The following is an 18,023-nucleotide window of genomic DNA, read 5'->3' on the forward strand; positions in this document are numbered from 1 at the left end:
CTGAGTATACTGCCCCCTTTGGTGCATCAGATACCATGCCATCGGTTGTGCCTGTGTTGAGAATGCTGCCCCGGTCTGGTGCCAGAGGCACCGTGCCATCATTTGTGCCTGTGCTGAGAATGCTGTCCTCCTCTGAAGCCTCAAATACCATGTCATCAGTTGTGCCTGTGCCGAGAATGCTGCCTCCCTCTGGTGCCTCAGATGCCATGTCATCAGTTGTGCCTGTGCCGAGAAAGCTGCCTACCTGTGGTGCCACAAATAGCATGCCCTCAGTTATGCCTGTGCTGAGAATGCTGCACTCCTCTGGTTCCTCAGATGCCATGTCATTAATTGTGCCCACACTGAGTATCCTGCCCCCTCTGGTGCATCAGATACCATGCCATCAGTGGTGCCTGTGCTGACAATGCTGCCCCTTTGGTGCCTCAGATGCTATGCCATCTGTTGTGCCTGTGCTGATAAGGCTGCACCCATCAGGAGCCTCAGATGCCATGTCATCTGTTGTACCTGTACTGGGAATGCTGCCCCCTGGTGCCTCAGATACAATGTCATTAAGTGTGCCCATGCTGTGTATACTGCCCCCTTTGGTGCATCAGATACCATGCCATCAGTTGTGCCTGTGCTGACAATGCTGCCCCCCCCCTGGTGCCTCTGATGCCATATCATCAGTTGTGCATGTGTTGAGAATGCTGCCCCCGTCTGGTGCCACAGGCACCGTGCCATCATTTGTGCCTGTGCTGAGAATGCTGTCCTCCTCTGAAGCCTCAGATACCATGTCATCAGTTGTGCTGTGCCGAGAATGCTGCCCCCCTCTGGTGCCTCAGATGCCATGTCATCAGTTGTGCCTGTGCCGAAAATACTGCCTCGCTCTGGTGCCTCAGATGCCATGTCATCAGTTGTGCCTTTGCCGAGAATACTGCCGCCCGCTTGTGCCTCTGATGCCATGTTATCAGTTGTGCCTGTGCCGAGAATGCTGCCCCACTCTGGTGCCTCAGATGCCATGTCATCAGTTGTGCCTGTGGTGAGAATCCTGCCCCCTCTGGTGTCTGGTGCCTCAGATGCCATGTCATCAGTTGTGCCTGTGCTGAGAACGCTGCCCCTGTCTGGAGCCTCAGATGCCATGTCATCAGTTGTGCCTGTGCCGGGAATGCTGCCCCCCTCTGGTGCCTCAGATGCCATGTCATCAGTTGTGCCTGTGGTGAGAATCCTGCCCCCTCTGGTGCCTCATATCAGTTGTGCCTGTGCCGAAAAAATACTGCCTTTCTCTGGTGCCTCAGATGCCATGTCATCAGTTGTGCCTTTGCCGAGAATACTGCCGCCCGCTTGTGCCTCTGATGCCGTATCATCAGTTGTGCCTGTGCCGAGAATGCTGCCCCCATCTGGTGCCTCAGATGCCATGTCATCAGTTGTGCCTGTGCTGAGTACGCTGCCCCTCTCTGGAGCCTCAGATCAGTTGTGCCTGTGCTGAAAAAATACTGCCTTGCTCTGGTGCCTCAGATGCCATGTCATCAGTTGTGCCTTTGCCGAGAATACTGCCACCCGCTTGTGCCTCTGATGCCATGTCATCAGTTGTGCCTGTGCCGAGAATGCTGCCCCCCTCTGGTGCCTCAGATGCCATGTCATCAGTTGTGCCCATGCTGAGTATCCTGCCCCCTCTGGTGCAGGGGATACCATGCCATCAGTGGTGCCTGTGCTGACAATGCTGCCCCTTTGGTGCCTCAGATGCTATGCCATCTGTTGTGCCTGTGCTGATAAGGCTGCGCCCATCAGGAGCCTCAGATGCCATGTCATCTGTTGTGCCTGTACTGGGAATGCTGCCCCCCTCTAGTGCCTCAGATACCATGTCATTAATTGTGCCCATACAGAGTATACTGCCCCCTCTGGTGCATCAGATACCATGCCATCAGTGGTGCCTGTGCTGACAATGCTGCCCCTTTGGTGCCTCAGATGCTATGCCATCTGTTGTGCCTGTGCTGATAAGGCTGCACCCATCAGGAGCCTCAGATGCCATGTCATCTATTGTACTGGGAATGCTGCCCCCTGGTGCCTCAGATACCATGTCATTAAGTGTGCCCATGCTGAGTATACTGCCCCCTTTGGTGCATCAGATACCATGCCATCAGTTGTGCCTGTGTTGAGAATGCTGCCCCCGTCTGGTGCCACAGGCATCGTGCCAGCATTTGTGCCTGTGCCGAGAATGCTGCCCCCTCTGGTGCCTCAGATGCCACGTAATCAGTTGTGCCTGTGCTGAGAATGCTGCACTCCTCTGGTTCCTCAGATGCCATGTCATTAATTGTGCCCATACTGAGTATCCTGCCCCCTTTGGTGCATCAGATACCATGCCATCAGTTGTGCCTGTGTTGAGAATGCTGCCCCCGTCTGGTGCCACAGGCACCGTGCCATCATTTGTGCCTGTGCTGAGAATGCTGTCCTCCTCTGATTCCTCAGATGCCATGTCATTAATTGTGGCCATACTGAGTATCCTGCCCCCTCTGGTGCATCAGATACCATGCCATCAGTGGTGCCTGTGCTGACAATGCTGCCCCTTTGGTGCCTCAGATGCTATGCCATCTGTTGTGCCTGTGCTGATAAGGCTGCACCCATCAGGAGCCTCAGATGCCATGTCATCTGTTGTACCTGTACTGGGAATGCTGCCCCCTGGTGCCTCAGATACAATGTCATTAAGTGTGCCCATGCTGTGTATACTGCCCCCTTTGGTGCATCAGATACCATGCCATCAGTTGTGCCTGTGCTGACAATGCTGCCCCCCCCTGGTGCCTCTGATGCCATATCATCAGTTGTGCGTGTGTTGAGAATGCTGCCCCCGTCTGGTGCCACAGGCACCGCGCCATCATTTGTGCCTGTGCTGAGAATGCTGTCCTCCTCTGAAGCCTCAGATACCATGTCATCAGTTGTGCTGTGCCGAGAATGCTGCCCCCCTCTGGTGCCTCAGATGCCATGTCATCAGTTGTTCCTGTGCCGAAAATACTGCCTCGCTCTGGTGCCTCAGATGCCATGTCATCAGTTGTGCCTTTGCCGAGAATACTGCTGCCCGCTTGTGCCTCTGATGCCATGTTATCAGTTGTGCCTGTGCCGAGAATGCTGCCCCACTCTGGTGCCTCAGATGCCATGTCATTAATTGTGCCCATACTGAGTATACTGCCCCCTCTGGTGCAGCGGATACCATGCCATCAGTGGTGCCTGTGCTGACAATGCTGCCCCTTTGGTGCCTCAGATGCTATGCCATCTGTTGTGCCTGTGCTGATAAGGCTGCGCCCATCAGGAGCCTCAGATGCCATGTCATCTGTTGTGCCTGTACTGGGAATGCTGCCCCCCTCTAGTGCCTCAGATACCATGTCATTTATTGTGCCCATACGGAGTATACTGCCCCCTCTGGTGCATCAGATACCATGCCATCAGTGGTGCCTGTGCTGACAATGCTGCCCCTTTGGTGCTGCCCCTTTGGTGCCTCAGATGCTATGCCATCTGTTATGCCTGTTCTGATAAGGCTGTGCACATCAGGAGCCTCAGATGCCATGTCATCTGTTGTACCTGTACTGGGAATGTTGCCCCCTGGTGCCTCAGATACCATGTCAATAAGTGTTCCCATACTGAGTATACTGCCCCCTCTGGTGCATCAGATACCATGCCATCAGTTGTGCGTGTGCTGACAATGCTGCCCCCCTATGGTGCCTCAGATGCCATATCATCAGTTGTGCCTGTGTTGAGAATGCTGCCCCCGTCTGGTGCCACAGGCACCGTGCCAGCATTTGTGCCTGTGCTGAGAATGCTGTCCTCCTCTGAAACTCAGATACCATGTCATTAGTTGTGCCTGTGCCGAGAATGCTGCCCCCTCTGGTGCCTCAGATGCCACATAATCAGTTGTGCCTGTGCTGAGAATGCTGCCCCTCTCTGGAGCCTCAGATGCCATGTCATCAGTTGTGCCTGTGTCGAGAATGCTCCCCCCCTCTGGTGCCTCAGATGCCATGTCATCAGTTGTGCCTGTGCCGATAATACTGCCTCGCTCTGGTGCCTCAGATGCCATGTCATCAGTTGTGCCTTTGCCGAGAATACTGCCGCCCGCTTGTGCCTCTGATGCCATGTCATCAGTTGTCCCTTTGCCGAGAATGCTGCCTCCCTCTGGTGCCTCAGATGCCATGTCATCAGTTTTGCCTGTGACGAAAATACTGCCTGGCTCTGGTGCCTCAGATGCCATGTCATCAGTTGTGCCTGTGCTGCGTACGCTGCCCCTCTCTTGAGCCTCAGTTATGCCTTTGCCGAGAATACTGCCGCCCGCTTGTGCCTCAGATGCCATGTCATCAGTTGTGCCTGTGGTGAAAATCCTGCCCCCTCTGGTGCCTCAGATGCTATGTCATCAGTTGTGCCTGTGCCAAAAAAATACTGCCTCGCTCTGGTGCCTCAGATGCCATGTCATCAGTTGTCCCTTTACCGAGAATACTGCCGCCCGCTTGTGCCTCTGATGCCATGTCATCAGGTGTGCCTGTGCCGAGAATGCTGTCCCCCTCTGGTGCCTCAGATGCCATGTCATCAGTTGTGCCTGTGCTGAGTACGCTGCCCCTCTCTGGAGCCTTAGATGCCATGTCATCAGTTGTGCCTGTGCCGAGAAAGCTGCCCCCCTATGGTGCCAAAAATAGCATGCCATCAGTTATGCCTGTGCTGAGAATGCTGCACTCCTCTGGTTCCTCAGATGCCATGTCATTAATTGTGCCCATACTGAGTATACTGCCCCCTCTGGTGCATCAGATACCATGCCATCAGTGGTGCCTGTGCTGACAATGCTGCCCCTTTGGTGCCTCAGATGCTATGCCATCTGTTGTGCCTGTGCTGAAAGGCTGCGCCCATCAGGAGCCTCAAATGCCATGTCATCTGTTGTGCCTGTACTGGGAATGCTGCCCCCCCCCTCTAGTGCCTCATATACCATGTCATTAATTGTGCCCATACTGGGTATACTGCCCCCTCTGGTGCATCAGATACCATGCCATCAGTGGTGCCTGTGCTGACAATGCTGCCCCTTTGGTGCCTCAGATGCTATGCCATCTGTTGTGCCTGTGCCGATAAGGCTGCACCCATCAGGAGCCTCAGATGCCATGTCATCTATTGTACTGGGAATGCTGCCCCCTGGTGCCTCAGATACCATGTCATTAAGTGTGCCCATGCTGAGTATACTGCCCCCTTTGGTGCATCAGATACCATGCCATCGGTTGTGCCTGTGTTGAGAATGCTGCCCCGGTCTGGTGCCAGAGGCACCGTGCCATCATTTGTGCCTGTGCTGAGAATGCTGTCCTCCTCTGAAGCCTCAAATACCATGTCATCAGTTGTGCCTGTGCCGAGAATGCTGCCTCCCTCTGGTGCCTCAGATGCCATGTCATCAGTTGTGCCTGTGCCGATAAAGCTGCCTACCTGTGGTGCCACAAATAGCATGCCATCAGTTATGCCTGTGCTGAGAATGCTGCACTCCTCTGGTTCCTCAGATGCCATGTCATTAATTGTGCCCACACTGAGTATCCTGCCCCCTCTGGTGCATCAGATACCATGCCATCAGTGGTGCCTGTGCTGACAATGCTGCCCCTTTGGTGCCTCAGATGCTATGCCATCTGTTGTGCCTGTGCTGATAAGGCTGCACCCATCAGGAGCCTCAGATGCCATGTCATCTGTTGTACCTGTACTGGGAATGCTGCCCCCTGGTGCCTCAGATACAATGTCATTAAGTGTGCCCATGCTGTGTATACTGCCCCCTTTGGTGCATCAGATACCATGCCATCAGTTGTGCCTGTGCTGACAATGCTGCCCCCCCCTGGTGCCTCTGATGCCATATCATCAGTTGTGCGTGTGTTGAGAATGCTGCCCCCGTCTGGTGCCACAGGCACCGTGCCATCATTTGTGCCTGTGCTGAGAATGCTGTCCTCCTCTGAAGCCTCAGATACCATGTCATCAGTTGTGCTGTGCCGAGAATGCTGCCCCCCTCTGGTGCCTCAGATGCCATGTCATCAGTTGTGCCTGTGCCGAAAATACTGCCTCGCTCTGGTGCCTCAGATGCCATGTCATCAGTTGTGCCTTTGCCGAGAATACTGCCGCCCGCTTGTGCCTCTGATGCCATGTTATCAGTTGTGCCTGTGCCGAGAATGCTGCCCCACTCTGGTGCCTCAGATGCCATGTCATCAGTTGTGCCTGTGGTGAGAATCCTGCCCCCTCTGGTGTCTGGTGCCTCAGATGCCATGTCATCAGTTGTGCCTGTGCTGAGAACGCTGCCCCTGTCTGGAGCCTCAGATGCCATGTCATCAGTTGTGCCTGTGCCGAGAATGCTGCCCCCCTCTGGTGCCTCAGATGCCATGTCATCAGTTGTGCCTGTGGTGAGAATCCTGCCCCCTCTGGTGCCTCATATCAGTTGTGCCTGTGCCGAAAAAATACTGCCTTTCTCTGGTGCCTCAGATGCCATGTCATCAGTTGTGCCTTTGCCGAGAATACTGCCGCCCGCTTGTGCCTCTGATGCCGTATCATCAGTTGTGCCTGTGCCGAGAATGCTGCCCCCATCTGGTGCCTCAGATGCCATGTCATCAGTTGTGCCTGTGCTGAGTACGCTGCCCCTCTCTGGAGCCTCAGATCAGTTGTGCCTGTGCTGAAAAAATACTGCCTTGCTCTGGTGCCTCAGATGCCATGTCATCAGTTGTGCCTTTGCCGAGAATACTGCCACCCGCTTGTGCCTCTGATGCCATGTCATCAGTTGTGCCTGTGCCGAGAATGCTGCCCCCCTCTGGTGCCTCAGATGCCATGTCATCAGTTGTGCCCATGCTGAGTATACTGCCCCCTCTGGTGCAGGGGATACCATGCCATCAGTGGTGCCTGTGCTGACAATGCTGCCCCTTTGGTGCCTCAGATACCATGTCATTAATTGTGCCCATACAGAGTATACTGCCCCCTCTGGTGCATCAGATACCATGCCATCAGTGGTGCCTGTGCTGACAATGCTGCCCCTTTGGTGCCTCAGATGCTATGCCATCTGTTGTGCCTGTGCTGATAAGGCTGCACCCATCAGGAGCCTCAGATGCCATGTCATCTATTGTACTGGGAATGCTGCTCCCTGGTGCCTCAGATACCATGTCATTAAGTGTGCCCATGCTGAGTATACTGCCCCCTTTGGTGCATCAGATACCATGCCATCAGTTGTGCCTGTGTTGAGAATGCTGCCCCCGTCTGGTGCCACAGGCACCGTGCCAGCATTTGTGCCTGTGCCGAGAATGCTGCCCCCTCTGGTGCCTCAGATGCCACGTAATCAGTTGTGCCTGTGCTGAGAATGCTGCACTCCTCTGGTTCCTCAGATGCCATGTCATTAATTGTGCCCATACTGAGTATCCTGCCCCCTTTGGTGCATCAGATACCATGCCATCAGTTGTGCCTGTGTTGAGAATGCTGCCCCCGTCTGGTGCCACAGGCACCGTGCCATCATTTGTGCCTGTGCTGAGAATGCTGTCCTCCTCTGATTCCTCAGATGCCATGTCATTAATTGTGGCCATACTGAGTATCCTGCCCCCTCTGGTGCATCAGATACCATGCCATCAGTGGTGCCTGTGCTGACAATGCTGCCCCTTTGGTGCCTCAGATGCTATGCCATCTGTTGTGCCTGTGCTGATAAGGCTGCACCCATCAGGAGCCTCAGATGCCATGTCATCTGTTGTACCTGTACTGGGAATGCTGCCCCCTGGTGCCTCAGATACAATGTCATTAAGTGTGCCCATGCTGTGTATACTGCCCCCTTTGGTGCATCAGATACCATGCCATCAGTTGTGCCTGTGCTGACAATGCTGCCCCCCCCTGGTGCCTCTGATGCCATATCATCAGTTGTGCGTGTGTTGAGAATGCTGCCCCCGTCTGGTGCCACAGGCACCGTGCCATCATTTGTGCCTGTGCTGAGAATGATGTCCTCCTCTGAAGCCTCAGATACCATGTCATCAGTTGTGCTGTGCCGAGAATGCTGCCCCCCTCTGGTGCCTCAGATGCCATGTCATCAGTTGTTCCTGTGCCGAAAATACTGCCTCGCTCTGGTGCCTCAGATGCCATGTCATCAGTTGTGCCTTTGCCGAGAATACTGCTGCCCGCTTGTGCCTCTGATGCCATGTTATCAGTTGTGCCTGTGCCGAGAATGCTGCCCCACTCTGGTGCCTCAGATGCCATGTCATCAGTTGTGCCTGTGGTGAGAATCCTGCCCCCTCTGGTGTCTGGTGCCTCAGATGCCATGTCATCAGTTGTGCCTGTGCTGAGAACGCTGCCCCTGTCTGGAGCCTCAGATGCCATGTCATCAGTTGTGCCTGTGCCGAGAATGCTGCCCCCCTCTGGTGCCTCAGATGCCATGTCATCAGTTGTGCCTGTGGTGAGAATCTTGCCCCCTCTGGTGCCTCATATCAGTTGTGCCTGTGCCGAAAAAATACTGCCTTGCTCTGGTGCCTCAGATGCCATGTCATCAGTTGTGCCTTTGCCGAGAATACTGCCGCCCGCTTGTGCCTCTGATGCCGTATCATCAGTTGTGCCTGTGCCGAGAATGCTGCCCCCATCTGGTGCCTCAGATGCCATGTCATCAGTTGTGCCTGTGCTGAGTACGCTGCCCCTCTCTGGAGCCTCAGATCAGTTGTGCCTGTGCTGAAAAAATACTGCCTTGCTCTGGTGCCTCAGATGCCATGTCATCAGTTGTGCCTTTGCCGAGAATACTGCCACCCGCTTGTGCCTCTGATGCCATGTCATCAGTTGTGCCTGTGCCGAGAATGCTGCCCCCCTCTGGTGCCTCAGATGCCATGTCATCAGTTGTGCCCATGCTGAGTATACTGCCCCCTCTGGTGCAGGGGATACCATGCCATCAGTGGTGCCTGTGCTGACAATGCTGCCCCTTTGGTGCCTCAGATGCTATGCCATCTGTTGTGCCTGTGCTGATAAGGCTGCGCCCATCAGGAGCCTCAGATGCCATGTCATCTGTTGTGCCTGTACTGGGAATGCTGCCCCCCTCTAGTGCCTCAGATACCATGTCATTAATTGTGCCCATACAGAGTATACTGCCCCCTCTGGTGCATCAGGTACCATGCCATCAGTGGTGCCTGTGCTGACAATGCTGCCCCTTTGGTGCCTCAGATGCTATGCCATCTGTTGTGCCTGTGCTGATAAGGCTGCACCCATCAGGAGCCACAGATGCCATGTCATCTATTGTACTGGGAATGCTGCCCCCTGGTGCCTCAGATACCATGTCATTAAGTGTGCCCATGCTGAGTATACTGCCCCCTTTGGTGCATCAGATATCATGCCATCAGTTGTGCCTGTGTTGAGAATGCTGCCCCGGTCTGGTGCCACAGGCACCGTGCCATCATTTGTGCCTGTGCTGAGAATGCTGTCCTCCTCTGAAGCCTCAAATACCATGTCATCAGTTGTGCCTGTGCCGAGAATGCTGCCTCCCTCTGGTGCCTCAGATGCCATGTCATCAGTTGTGCCTGTGCCGAGAAAGCTGCCCCCCTCTGGTGCCACAAATAGCATGCCATCAGTTATGCCTGTGCTGAGAATGCTGCACTCCTCTGGTTCCTCAGATGCCATGTCATTAATTGTGCCCATACTGAGTATCCTGCCCCCTCTGATGCATCAGATACCATGCCATCAGTGGTGCCTGTGCTGACAATGCTGCCCCTTTGGTGCCTCAGATGCTATGCCATCTGTTGTGCCTGTGCTGATAAGGCTTCACCCATCAGGAGCTTCAGATGCCATGTCATCTGTTGTACCTGTACTGGGAATGCTGCCCCCTGGTGCCTCAGATACCATGTCATTAAGTGTGCCCATGCTGAGTATACTGCCCCCTTTGGTGCATCAGATACCATGCCATCAGTTGTGCCTGTGTTGAGAATGCTGCCCCCGTCTGGTGCCACAGGCACCGTGCCAGCATTTGTGCCTGTGCCGAGAATGCTGCCCCCTCTGGTGCCTCAGATGCCACGTAATCAGTTGTGCCTGTGCTGAGAATGCTGCACTCCTCTGGTTCCTCAGATGCCATGTCATTAATTGTGCCCATACTGAGTATCCTGCCCCCTTTGGTGCATCAGATACCATGCCATCAGTTGTGCCTGTGTTGAGAATGCTGCCCCCGTCTGGTGCCACAGGCACCGTGCCATCATTTGTGCCTGTGCTGAGAATGCTGTCCTCCTCTGGTTCCTCAGATGCCATGTCATTAATTGTGCCCATACTGAGTATCCTGCCCCCTCTGGTGCATCAGATACCATGCCATCAGTGGTGCCTGTGCTGACAATGCTGCCCCTTTGGTGCCTCAGATGCTATGCCATCTGTTGTGCCTGTGCTGATAAGGCTGCACCCATCAGGAGCCTCAGATGCCATGTCATCTGTTGTACCTGTACTGGGAATGCTGCCCCCTGGTGCCTCAGATACAATGTCATTAAGTGTGCCCATGCTGTGTATACTGCCCCCTTTGGTGCATCAGATACCATGCCATCAGTTGTGCCTGTGCTGACAATGCTGCCCCCCCTGGTGCCTCTGATGCCATATCATCAGTTGTGCGTGTGTTGAGAATGCTGCCCCCGTCTGGTGCCACAGGCACCGTGCCATCATTTGTGCCTGTGCTGAGAATGCTGTCCTCCTCTGAAGCCTCAGATACCATGTCATCAGTTGTGCTGTGCCGAGAATGCTGCCCCCCTCTGGTGCCTCACATGCCATGTCATCAGTTGTGCCTGTGCCGAAAATACTGCCTCGCTCTGGTGCCTCAGATGCCATGTCATCAGTTGTGCCTTTGCCGAGAATACTGCCGCCTGCTTGTGCCTCTGATGCCATGTTATCAGTTGTGCCTGTGCCGAGAATGCTGCCCCACTCTGGTGCCTCAGATGCCATGTCATCAGTTGTGCCTGTGGTGAGAATCCTGCCCCCTCTGGTGTCTGGTGCCTCAGATGCCATGTCATCAGTTGTGCCTGTGCTGAGAACGCTGCCCCTGTCTGGAGCCTCAGATGCCATGTCATCAGTTGTGCCTGTGCCGAGAATGCTGCCCCCCTCTGGTGCCTCAGATGCCATGTCATCAGTTGTGCCTGTGGTGAGAATCCTGCCCCCTCTGGTGCCTCATATCAGTTGTGCCTGTGCCGAAAAAATACTGCCTTGCTCTGGTGCCTCAGATGCCATGTCATCAGTTGTGCCTTTGCCGAGAATACTGCCGCCCGCTTGTGCCTGTGATGCCGTATCATCAGTTGTGCCTGTGCCGAGAATGCTGCCCCCATCTGGTGCCTCAGATGCCATGTCATCAGTTGTGCCTGTGCTGAGTACGCTGCCCCTCTCTGGAGCCTCAGATCAGTTGTGCCTGTGCTGAAAAAATACTGCCTTGCTCTGGTGCCTCAGATGCCATGTCATCAGTTGTGCCTTTGCCGAGAATACTGCCACCCGCTTGTGCCTCTGATGCCATGTCATCAGTTGTGCCTGTGCCGAGAATGCTGCCCCCCTCTGGTGCCTCAGATGCCATGTCATCAGTTGTGCCCATGCTGAGTATACTGCCCCCTCTGGTGCAGGGGATACCATGCCATCAGTGGTGCCTGTGCTGACAATGCTGCCCCTTTGGTGCCTCAGATGCTATGCCATCTGTTGTGCCTGTGCTGATAAGGCTGCGCCCATCAGGAGCCTCAGATGCCATGTCATCTGTTGTGCCTGTACTGGGAATGCTGCCCCCCTCTAGTGCCTCAGATACCATGTCATTAATTGTGCCCATACAGCGTATACTGCCCCCTCTGGTGCATCAGATACCATCCCATCAGTGGTGCCTGTGCTGACAATGCTGCCCCTTTGGTGCCTCAGGTGCTATTCCATCTGTTGTGCCTGTGCTGATAAGGCTGCACCCATCAGGAGCCTCAGATGCCATGTCATCTATTGTACTGGGAATGCTGCCCCCTGGTGCCTCAGATACCATGTCATTAAGTGTGCCCATGCTGAGTATACTGCCCCCTTTGGTGCATCAGATACCATGCCATCAGTTGTGCCTGTGTTGAGAATGCTGCCCCCGTCTGGTGCCACAGGCACCGTGCCAGCATTTGTGCCTGTGCCGAGAATGCTGCCCCTCTGGTGCCTCAGATGCCACGTAATCAGTTGTGCCTGTGCTGAGAATGCTGCACTCCTCTGGTTCCTCAGATGCCATGTCATTAATTGTGCCCATACTGAGTATCCTGCCCCCTTTGGTGCATCAGATACCATGCCATCAGTTGTGCCTGTGTTGAGAATGCTGCCCCCGTCTGGTGCCACAGGCACCGTGCCATCATTTGTGCCTGTGCTGAGAATGCTGTCCTCCTCTGAAGCCTCAGATGCCATGTCATCAGTTGTGCCTGTGTCGAGAAAGCTGCCCCCCACTGGTGCCACAAATAGCATGCCATCAGTTATGCCTGTGCTGAGAATGCTGCACTCCTCTGGTTCCTCAGATGCCATGTCATTAATTGTGCCCATACTGAGTATCCTGCCCCCTCTGGTGCATCAGATACCATGCCATCAGTGGTGCCTGTGCTGACAATGCTGCCCCTTTGGTGCCTCAGATGCTATGCCATCTGTTGTGCCTGTGCTGATAAGGCTGCACCCATCAGGAGCCTCAGATGCCATGTCATCTGTTGTACCTGTACTGGGAATGCTGCCCACTGGTGCCTCAGATACCATGTCATTAAGTGTGCCCATGCTGTGTATACTGCCCCCTTTGGTGTATCAGATACCATGCCGTCAGTTGTGCCTGTGCTGACAATGCTGCCCCCCTCTGGTGCCTCTGATGCCATATCATCAGTTGTGCGTGTGTTGAGAATGCTGCCCCCGTCTGGTGCCACAGGCACCGTGCCATCATTTGTGCCTGTGCTGAGAATGCTGTCCTCCTCTGAAGCCTCAGATACCATGTCATCAGAGTTGCCTGTGCTGAGAATACTGCCACCCGCTTGTGCCTCTGATGCCATCTCATCAGTTGTGCCTGTGCCGAAAAAATACTGCCTCGCTCTGGTGTCTTAGATGCCATGTCATCAGTTGTGCCTTTGCCGAGAATACTGCCGCCTGCTTGTGCCTCTGAGTCCATGTCATCAGTTGTGCCTGTGCCGAGAATGCTGCCCCCCTCTGGTGCCTCAGATGCCATGTCATCAGAGTTGCCTGTGCTGAGAATACTGTCACCCGCTTGTGCCTCTGATGCCATCTCATCAGTTGTGCCTGTGCCGAAAAAATACTGCCTCGCTCTGGTGTCTCAGATGCCATGTCATCAGCTGTGCCTTTGCCGAGAATACTGCCGCCTGCTTGTGCCTCTGAGTCCATGTCATCAGTTGTGCCTGTGCCGAGAATGCTGCCCCCCTCTGGTGCCTCAGATGCCATGCCAACAGTTGTGCCTGTGCTGAGTACGCTGCCCCTCTCTGGAGCCTCAGATGCCATGTCATCAGTTGTGCCTGTGCCGAGAAGGCTGCCCCCCTCTGGTGCCTCAGATGCCATGTCATCAGTTGTACTGCCTGTGCTGAGAAAGCTGCCCCCTCTGGTGCCACAAATAGCATGCCATCAGTTATGCCTGTGCTGAGAATGCTGCACTCCTCTGGTTCCTCAGATGCCATGTCATTAATTGTGCCCATACTGAGTATACTGCCCCCTCTGGTGCAGCGGATACCATGCCATCAGTGGTGCCTGTGCTGACAATGCTGCCCCTTTGGTGCCTCAGATGCTATGCCATCTGTTGTGCCTGTGCTGATAAGGCTGCGCCCATCAGGAGCCTCAGATGCCATGTCATCTGTTGTGCCTGTACTGGGAATGCTGCCCCCCTCTAGTGCCTCAGATACCATGTCATTTATTGTGCCCATACGGAGTATACTGCCCCCTCTGGTGCATCAGATACCATGCCATCAGTGGTGCCTGTGCTGACAATGCTGCCCCTTTGGTGCCTCAGATGCTATGCCATCTGTTATGCCTGTTCTGATAAGGCTGTGCACATCAGGAGCCTCAGATGCCATGTCATCTGTTGTACCTGTACTGGGAATGTTGCCCCCTGGTGCCTCAGATACCATGTCAATAAGTGTGCCAATACTGAGTATACTGCCCCCTCTGGTGCATCAGATACCATGCCATCAGTTGTGCATGTGCTGACAATGCTGCCCCCCTATGGTGCCTCAGATGCCATATCATCAGTTGTGCCTGTGTTGAGAATGCTGCCCCCGTCTGGTGCCACAGGCACCGTGCCAGCATTTGTGCCTGTGCTGAGAATGCTGTCCTCCTCTGAAACTCAGATACCATGTCATTAGTTGTGCCTGTGCCGAGAATGCTGCCCCCTCTGGTGCCTCAGATGCCACATAATCAGTTGTGCCTGTGCTGAGAATGCTGCCTCTCTCTGGAGCCTCAGATGCCATGTCATCAGTTGTGCCTGTGTCGAGAATGCTCCCCCCCTCTGGTGCCTCAGATGCCATGTCATCGGTTGTGCCTGTGCCGATAATACTGCCTCTCTCTGGTGCCTCAGATGCCATGTCATCAGTTGTGCCTTTGCCGAGAATACTGCCGCCCGCTTGTGCCTCTGATGCCATGTCATCAGTTGTGCCTTTGCCGAGAATGCTGCCTCCCTCTGGTGCCTCAGATGCCATGTCATCAGTTTTGCCTGTGACGAAAATACTGCCTCGCTCTGGTGCCTCAGATGCCATGTCATCAGTTGTGCCTGTGCTGCGTACGCTGCCCCTCTCTTGAGCGTCAGTTATGCCTTTGCCGAGAATACTGCCGCCCGCTTGTGCCTCAGATGCCATGTCATCAGTTGTGCCTGTGGTGAAAATCCTGCCCCCTCTGGTGCCTCAGATGCTATGTCATCAGTTGTGCCTGTGCCAAAAAAATACTGCCTCGCTCTGGTGCCTCAGCTGCCATGTCATCAGTTGTCCCTTTACCGAGAATACTGCCGCCCGCTTGTGCCTCTGATGCCATGTCATCAGGTGTGCCTTTGCCGAGAATGCTGCCCCCCTCTGGTGCCTCAGATGCCATGTCATCAGTTGTGCCTGTGCTGAGTACGCTGCCCCTCTCTGGAGCCTCAGATGCCATGTCATCAGTTGTGCCTGTGCCGAGAAAGCTGCCCCCCTATGGTGCCAAAAATAGCATGCCATCAGTTATGCCTGTGCTGAGAATGCTGCACTCCTCTGGTTCCTCAGATGCCATGTCATTAATTGTGCCCATACTGAGTATACTGCCCCCTCTGGTGCATCAGATACCATGCCATCAGTGGTGCCTGTGCTGACAATGCTGCCCCTTTGGTGCCTCAGATGCTATGCCATCTGTTGTGCCTGTGCTGAAAGGCTGCGCCCATCAGGAGCCTCAAATGCCATGTCATCTGTTGTGCCTGTACTGGGAATGCTGCCCCCCCCTCTAGTGCCTCAGATACCATGTCATTAATTGTGCCCATACTGGGTATACTGCCCCCTCTGGTGCATCAGATACCATGCCATCAGTGGTGCCTGTGCTGACAATGCTGCCCCTTTGGTGCCTCAGATGCTATGCCATCTGTTGTGCCTGTGCTGAGAATGCTGCCCCACTCTGGTGCCTCAGATGCCATGTCATCAGTTGTGCCTGTGGTGAGAATCCTGCCCCCTCTGGTGTCTGGTGCCTCAGATGCCATGTCATCAGTTGTGCCTGTGCTGAGAACGCTGCCCCTGTCTGGAGCCTCAGATGCCATGTCATCAGTTGTGCCTGTGCCGATAATGCTGCCCCCCTCTGGTGCCTCAGATGCCATGTCATCAGTTGTGCCTGTGGTGAGAATCCTGCCCCCTCTGGTGCCTCATATCAGTTGTGCCTGTGCCGAAAAAATACTGCCTTTCTCTGGTGCCTCAGATGCCATGTCATCAGTTGTGCCTTTGCCGAGAATACTGCCGCCCGCTTGTGCCTCTGATGCCTTATCATCAGTTGTGCCTGTGCCGAGAATGCTGCCCCCATCTGGTGCCTCAGATGCCATGTCATCAGTTGTGCCTGTGCTGAGTACGCTGCCCCTCTCTGGAGCCTCAGATCAGTTGTGCCTGTGCTGAAAAAATACTGCCTTGCTCTGGTGCCTCAGATGCCATGTCATCAGTTGTGCCTTTGCCGAGAATACTGCCACCCGCTTGTGCCTCTGATGCCATGTCATCAGTTGTGCCTGTGCAGAGAATGCTGCCCCCCTCTGGTGCCTCAGATGCCATGTCATCAGTTGTGCCCATGCTGAGTATACTGCCCCCTCTGGTGCAGGGGATACCATGCCATCAGTGGTGCCTGTGCTGACAATGCTGCCCCTTTGGTGCCTCAGATGCTATGCCATCTGTTGTGCCTGTGCTGATAAGGCTGCGCCCATCAGGAGCCTCAGATGCCATGTCATCTGTTGTGCCTGTACTGGGAATGCTGCCCCCCTCTAGTGCCTCAGATACCATGTCATTAATTGTGCCCATACAGAGTATACTGCCCCCTCTGGTGCATCAGATACCATGCCATCAGTGGTGCCTGTGCTGACAATGCTGCCCCTTTGGTGCCTCAGATGCTATGCCATCTGTTGTGCCTGTGCTGATAAGGCTGCACCCATCAGGAGCCTCAGATGCCATGTCATCTATTGTACTGGGAATGCTGCCCCCTGGTGCCTCAGATACCATTTCATTAAGTGTGCCCATGCTGAGTATACTGCCCCCTTTGGTGCATCAGATACCATGCCATCAGTTGTGCCTGTGTTGAGAATGCTGCCCCCGTCTGGTGCCACAGGCACCGTGCCAGCATTTGTGCCTGTGCCGAGAATGCTGCCCCCTCTGGTGCCTCAGATGCCACGTAATCAGTTGTGCCTGTGCTGAGAATGCTGCACTCCTCTGGTTCCTCAGATGCCATGTCATTAATTGTGCCCATACTGAGTATCCTGCCCCCTTTGGTGCATCAGATACCATGCCATCAGTTGTGCCTGTGTTGAGAATGCTGCCCCCGTCTGGTGCCACAGGCACCGTGCCATCATTTGTGCCTGTGCTGAGAATGCTGTCCTCCTCTGATTCCTCAGATGCCATGTCATTAATTGTGGCCATACTGAGTATCCTGCCCCCTCTGGTGCATCAGATACCATGCCATCAGTGGTGCCTGTGCTGACAATGCTGCCCCTTTGGTGCCTCAGATGCTATGCCATCTGTTGTGCCTGTGCTGATAAGGCTGCACCCATCAGGAGCCTCAGATGCCATGTCATCTGTTGTACCTGTACTGGGAATGCTGCCCCCTGGTGCCTCAGATACAATGTCATTAAGTGTGCCCATGCTGTGTATACTGCCCCCTTTGGTGCATCAGATACCATGCCATCAGTTGTGCCTGTGCTGACAATGCTGCCCCCCCCTGGTGCCTCTGATGCCATATCATCAGTTGTGCGTGTGTTGAGAATGCTGCCCCCGTCTGGTGCCACAGGCACCGTGCCATCATTTGTGCCTGTGCTGAGAATGATGTCCTCCTCTGAAGCCTCAGATACCATGTCATCAGTTGTGCTGTGCCGAGAATGCTGCCCCCCTCTGGTGCCTCAGATGCCATGTCATCAGTTGTTCCTGTGCCGAAAATACTGCCTCGCTCTGGTGCCTCAGATGCCATGTCATCAGTTGTGCCTTTGCCGAGAATACTGCTGCCCGCTTGTGCCTCTGATGCCATGTTATCAGTTGTGCCTGTGCCGAGAATGCTGCCCCACTCTGGTGCCTCAGATGCCATGTCATCAGTTGTGCCTGTGCTGAGAACGCTGCCCCTGTCTGGAGCCTCAGATGCCATGTCATCAGTTGTGCCTGTGCCGAGAATGCTGCCCCCCTCTGGTGCCTCAGATGCCATGTCATCAGTTGTGCCTGTGGTGAGAATCTTGCCCCCTCTGGTGCCTCATATCAGTTGTGCCTGTGCCGAAAAAATACTGCCTTGCTCTGGTGCCTCAGATGCCATGTCATCAGTTGTGCCTTTGCCGAGAATACTGCCGCCCGCTTGTGCCTCTGATGCCGTATCATCAGTTGTGCCTGTGCCGAGAATGCTGCCCCCATCTGGTGCCTCAGATGCCATGTCATCAGTTGTGC

Source organism: Ambystoma mexicanum, chromosome 1q (genome assembly GCF_040938575.1).
Source record: "Ambystoma mexicanum isolate Mex_15411 chromosome 1q, UKY_AmexF1_1, whole genome shotgun sequence".
NCBI lineage: Eukaryota > Metazoa > Chordata > Amphibia > Caudata > Ambystomatidae > Ambystoma > Ambystoma mexicanum.